General features: G+C 63.9%; 1 pseudogene; it reads left to right on the top strand.

Annotated features, from left to right (window-relative positions):
- Window positions 1–2,825: 2,825 nt before the first annotated feature.
- LOC142872613 (uncharacterized) lies at window positions 2,826–2,934 on the top strand (annotated as a pseudogene).
- The last annotated feature ends 3,066 nt before the right edge of the window (window positions 2,935–6,000 follow it).

Below are 6,000 nucleotides of genomic sequence, written 5' to 3'. Positions count from 1 at the left end.
TGTTAAGGTCGGGTACATCGCCCTCTCCCCGCCACCCCCCTCGGGTCAGAGCTTCAAGTGCGCCCATCCCCCAGTGGGTGCGCACCCACCCCGTTCCTAAGGGATGTGTATGCCCATCCCCTCCCCACGCCCGCCCGACACCCACCCGATGAAGGTGATTCCTCTGTGTCCACTTAGGTGTCCATCGGTTCGTACCCATTTGCCGGTGAGCGCGAGCACGTGGTGCTCGTGTGTCCATTCTTGGGATACCTGGCTTACTGGAACGGGTTCCAGCTCTGGCCAGGAGAACCACGAGAGGTGCCCTCTCACCGCTGTTCCTCACAGCCGAATAGCACTCCGTGGTGTCCACGCGCCACATTTTATTGACGCACTCGTGGGTCGATGGGCACTCGGGTCACTTCCAGGTCTTTGCGATTGTGACTTGTGCCCTGACTCTAACCCTAACCCTTACCCAGCCCGTCTCCTCCTCGGCCCCTGCCTGACTGACTCCTTCCCGCCCGGCCTGTCACCTGTCACCTGTCACCGTCCTCGGCCCCTGCCTGACGGGGCTCCTCCGTCGCCTGGGCCTTCCAAGGGCTTGGTGTGGACGCTGCTTCCAGGACGCCCTCCCAGGAACCCGGTAGCAGGGTGGCCGCAGCGTCTCGCGCAACCCAACCGTCCGCCTGCCGCCCTCGCTAAGTGGCCTGCGGGGGACGTGCTCCCGCTGTGCCGCGGGGGCCCAGCCTGGTGTCTTCTCTGAGGCCCCGCGGCTGCCACTCCCCGCAAGGGGGGAGCCGCGGAGGTGGGGACCGGCTCCTCATGGGGACGTACACCCAGCTCTCCACGTCGGATTCCGGGGCTCTCTGTCCTGCCAGAAGGCCCAGCTGGCCTGCGGGTCCTTAGAGTGGCAAAAACATCCGAAAACTGAGATTGAGGGTCCGGTGGGTGTCTGCACTTTTGTGCTGGGCACCCCAGGGAGGCCCGGGGGCTGGCTGGACAACGCGGTCTGCTGGGCTGGGGGGGGGGTTTGGAGGAGCAACTGATGCCCTTTGCACTTTGGGTAGCAAGTGTCTGAGGTGTCTCTGGGCCCTGCGCCATGTGGGGGCGGGGGCGGGGGCAGGGTGGGAGGAGGAGGAGGAGGAGGAGGAGGAGGAGGAGGAGGAGGAGGAGGCGGGAAGGGCCGTGGCCTGCAGTCGTGTTCCCCGGGGTGGCACAGCATGTGGCTTCTTCCACGGGCTGCTTGGCCTGGGCTCCCTGCACCTGGGCCTTTGGAGGACTGGCCCTGTGCTTGCCAACACTTCCTGCAGGGACCCAGAGCTGGGAGGTTGCATCTCTCAGCCCTGGGTCGGGCAGAGCCCCAGCGGGCCATGCCCACAACCTCTCTCAGCACGGGTCCCCCAGAAGGCTCCTTTGGGACCAGGATTCTCTTGCGGGTGACTCTTTAAGGTCTGGCCCCTGGATGGAGGGGCACCAGGAGTAGAGGAGCAGGAAGGGGAAGGGGGTGGCCATGCGAGGGGACACTTTCAGGCCAAGTCCCAGCTTCAGCCTGATCCTCCTAGGAACCCCGGGGTGGACATCACACCTCCTGGTTGCCCCGCTCTGAGACAAGGAGCCGGGCTTCGCATTCCCACAGCAGCCAGTCGTGGGCTGAGGACACCTGGGGCGTTGGGAACTCCCTGGCTTCTCCTTGGTTTAACATCTGGAGCTGCTTGGGAATTGTGCCGCCACACACACCCGAGTGCAGGTGTCTTCTGCACAGACTGCGGGCCTCGCTCTTCTGAATGCCGCTAGCTCGCCACCCACCCACGGGTGAACCTGGTCAGGGTGCTTTCTCTCAGGGGCAGACTCTGATCCGGGCGGGCTACCGGTGTGTCTCTGTTTGCTCCTTTCTTTCTTCCATTTCGGGAAAGGCTTCCCTACTGGGTGTGGAAATCTCCTATGCCTTTCCTCGCCTATTCTGTCAGCTTTCAAATTCTCTTTCAGTTGCCACCCTCACAGATGGATTAGGAAACTCTTTCCGGTGCACTCATTAGTGAAATGACCTCAATGACGCTGGAATCCAATATCTAATCGCCGATTGTTAGCGAGTCCACACGCCAGGGTGGTCGGGGTCCAATGCAGCCCCGGCCAGGCCCAGGCCCCTTGGACTGGGCCACAGGAGGACACAGAGGAGGGTCCCGGCCCCCACGAAGCGGTGCCGGCAGTTCTCCAAGGGCTCGGGGGTTTTCCAGAGGGAGGAGATGGAGGGGACTGATTTCTTCAGCGCCCCACAAACCACGCCACCCCACCCCACCCATGGGACACATCCCGAGAGAGAGAGAGACGCCCCATACACTCGCTCCCCTCCCCCGTGCGCTGTGCCCCAGCCCTGGCCCGGGGGAACAGGCGGCCGCCCGACCACAGGGTGGGGGGAGCAGCTGAAAGGGGTTGTGGGGGAGGGCGGCCCCTGGCTGGGGTCAAAGGGCGAGCGCCCCGCCCGCCCGTGCGCAGTCAGCGGCGCTGGGGGTGGGGGCGGGGAGGTGAAGGAGGCCAGGCGAGGAGAGGAGGGGGGCTGGAAGGTCTCCACCTTGGCGGGTCCAGCCGTGGAGGCGCATCTTGTGTGAGTGTGAGTGAGAGACTGAGTGTGAGTGTGTGTGTATAGAGAGACAGCCCCCAACCCCGGCCCGCCGCTCCCTGCCCGCCCCGCCTGTCACCCCCGTCCCTGGGAGCCCGCCGGACCCGGCCGGCGAACTCAACAGGCCCGGCCCGGCGCGGGTCAGCGCCGGCGCGGGGCCTGGGGCGGGAGGAGGCGGCGGGGAAGCGCAGAGAGGCTCCGCTTCTTGAGCGGGGCAGGGGCGCCCTCCGCCGTCCACGGCCACACCACCCCGAACGCGCCCGATCTCGGAAGCTAAGCAGGGTCGGGCCTGGTTAGAACTTGGATGGGAGACCGCCCGGGAATACCGGGTGCCGTAGGCTTCTTCTTCTTCTTCTTTTTTTTTTTTTTGCCTCTGGTTCTGTCGCGTTTCTGGGAGTGCGGGGGCGGCCCCGGGTGGGGGTGACCCCCACCCTCAGCGCCCGCCGCGGTGCCTGGCGCCCCAGCCCGCACTGTGGGGCCTCCTCTTGTCCCGAGCCGCGACACCGCCGCCACGCGGCAGCATGCGTGGCTTCTGGACTGTCAGGTCTCAGACCAAAGGTCTGCTCTGTGGGAACCGACACGCTGGAGGAAACCTTGAGAGTCTGAGAGGGGAGGGAGTTGCAGAAGAAGGCCAGGATGTCATTTTGAGGGAGTATGTGACCAGAACTCGTCCCGTTGCTTTTGGGGTTCTATGGGCTACACGCAGGAATCTTTGGTGGTGGCACCTGATGTTGGGGGATCCGGAGTCACACCCAGACCTGCTCCACAGGCCTCCTTTGACTTTTCTCTTCGGATTCATTATTTTTAAAAAGTGTCTCTTATCTCTAGTATTGCATTTTCTTTTCTCTCTCTTTTCAAGCAGATGATGGGAGTCCAAGTATTAAGGTGACATGTGTTGCCCGTGCCCCCCTACCCCCTGTGTTCTTATTCATTTACCTCTCATGTTGTTCCAGCGTATTGTGGGGGCACCAATGTTAAGGTCGGGTACATCGCCCTCTCCCCGCCACCCCCCTCGGGTCAGAGCTTCAAGTGCGCCCATCCCCCAGTGGGTGCGCACCCACCCCGTTCCTAAGGGATGTGTATGCCCATCCCCTCCCCACGCCCGCCCGACACCCACCCGATGAAGGTGATTCCTCTGTGTCCACTTAGGTGTCCATCGGTTCGTACCCATTTGCCGGTGAGCGCGAGCACGTGGTGCTCGTGTGTCCATTCTTGGGATACCTGGCTTACTGGAACGGGTTCCAGCTCTGGCCAGGAGAACCACGAGAGGTGCCCTCTCACCGCTGTTCCTCACAGCCGAATAGCACTCCGTGGTGTCCACGCGCCACATTTTATTGACGCACTCGTGGGTCGATGGGCACTCGGGTCACTTCCAGGTCTTTGCGATTGTGACTTGTGCCCTGACTCTAACCCTAACCCTTACCCAGCCCGTCTCCTCCTCGGCCCCTGCCTGACTGACTCCTTCCCGCCCGGCCTGTCACCTGTCACCTGTCACCGTCCTCGGCCCCTGCCTGACGGGGCTCCTCCGTCGCCTGGGCCTTCCAAGGGCTTGGTGTGGACGCTGCTTCCAGGACGCCCTCCCAGGAACCCGGTAGCAGGGTGGCCGCAGCGTCTCGCGCAACCCAACCGTCCGCCTGCCGCCCTCGCTAAGTGGCCTGCGGGGGACGTGCTCCCGCTGTGCCGCGGGGGCCCAGCCTGGTGTCTTCTCTGAGGCCCCGCGGCTGCCACTCCCCGCAAGGGGGGAGCCGCGGAGGTGGGGACCGGCTCCTCATGGGGACGTACACCCAGCTCTCCACGTCGGATTCCGGGGCTCTCTGTCCTGCCAGAAGGCCCAGCTGGCCTGCGGGTCCTTAGAGTGGCAAAAACATCCGAAAACTGAGATTGAGGGTCCGGTGGGTGTCTGCACTTTTGTGCTGGGCACCCCAGGGAGGCCCGGGGGCTGGCTGGACAACGCGGTCTGCTGGGCTGGGGGGGGGGTTTGGAGGAGCAACTGATGCCCTTTGCACTTTGGGTAGCAAGTGTCTGAGGTGTCTCTGGGCCCTGCGCCATGTGGGGGCGGGGGCGGGGGCAGGGTGGGAGGAGGAGGAGGAGGAGGAGGAGGAGGAGGAGGAGGAGGAGGAGGCGGGAAGGGCCGTGGCCTGCAGTCGTGTTCCCCGGGGTGGCACAGCATGTGGCTTCTTCCACGGGCTGCTTGGCCTGGGCTCCCTGCACCTGGGCCTTTGGAGGACTGGCCCTGTGCTTGCCAACACTTCCTGCAGGGACCCAGAGCTGGGAGGTTGCATCTCTCAGCCCTGGGTCGGGCAGAGCCCCAGCGGGCCATGCCCACAACCTCTCTCAGCACGGGTCCCCCAGAAGGCTCCTTTGGGACCAGGATTCTCTTGCGGGTGACTCTTTAAGGTCTGGCCCCTGGATGGAGGGGCACCAGGAGTAGAGGAGCAGGAAGGGGAAGGGGGTGGCCATGCGAGGGGACACTTTCAGGCCAAGTCCCAGCTTCAGCCTGATCCTCCTAGGAACCCCGGGGTGGACATCACACCTCCTGGTTGCCCCGCTCTGAGACAAGGAGCCGGGCTTCGCATTCCCACAGCAGCCAGTCGTGGGCTGAGGACACCTGGGGCGTTGGGAACTCCCTGGCTTCTCCTTGGTTTAACATCTGGAGCTGCTTGGGAATTGTGCCGCCACACACACCCGAGTGCAGGTGTCTTCTGCACAGACTGCGGGCCTCGCTCTTCTGAATGCCGCTAGCTCGCCACCCACCCACGGGTGAACCTGGTCAGGGTGCTTTCTCTCAGGGGCAGACTCTGATCCGGGCGGGCTACCGGTGTGTCTCTGTTTGCTCCTTTCTTTCTTCCATTTCGGGAAAGGCTTCCCTACTGGGTGTGGAAATCTCCTATGCCTTTCCTCGCCTATTCTGTCAGCTTTCAAATTCTCTTTCAGTTGCCACCCTCACAGATGGATTAGGAAACTCTTTCCGGTGCACTCATTAGTGAAATGACCTCAATGACGCTGGAATCCAATATCTAATCGCCGATTGTTAGCGAGTCCACACGCCAGGGTGGTCGGGGTCCAATGCAGCCCCGGCCAGGCCCAGGCCCCTTGGACTGGGCCACAGGAGGACACAGAGGAGGGTCCCGGCCCCCACGAAGCGGTGCCGGCAGTTCTCCAAGGGCTCGGGGGTTTTCCAGAGGGAGGAGATGGAGGGGACTGATTTCTTCAGCGCCCCACAAACCACGCCACCCCACCCCACCCATGGGACACATCCCGAGAGAGAGAGAGACGCCCCATACACTCGCTCCCCTCCCCCGTGCGCTGTGCCCCAGCCCTGGCCCGGGGGAACAGGCGGCCGCCCGACCACAGGGTGGGGGGAGCAGCTGAAAGGGGTTGTGGGGGAGGGCGGCCCCTGGCTGGGG

Source organism: Microcebus murinus, chromosome 8 (genome assembly GCF_040939455.1).
Source record: "Microcebus murinus isolate Inina chromosome 8, M.murinus_Inina_mat1.0, whole genome shotgun sequence".
Classification (NCBI taxonomy): domain Eukaryota; kingdom Metazoa; phylum Chordata; class Mammalia; order Primates; family Cheirogaleidae; genus Microcebus; species Microcebus murinus.
This window is presented reverse-complemented; position numbering and strand designations above follow the sequence as displayed.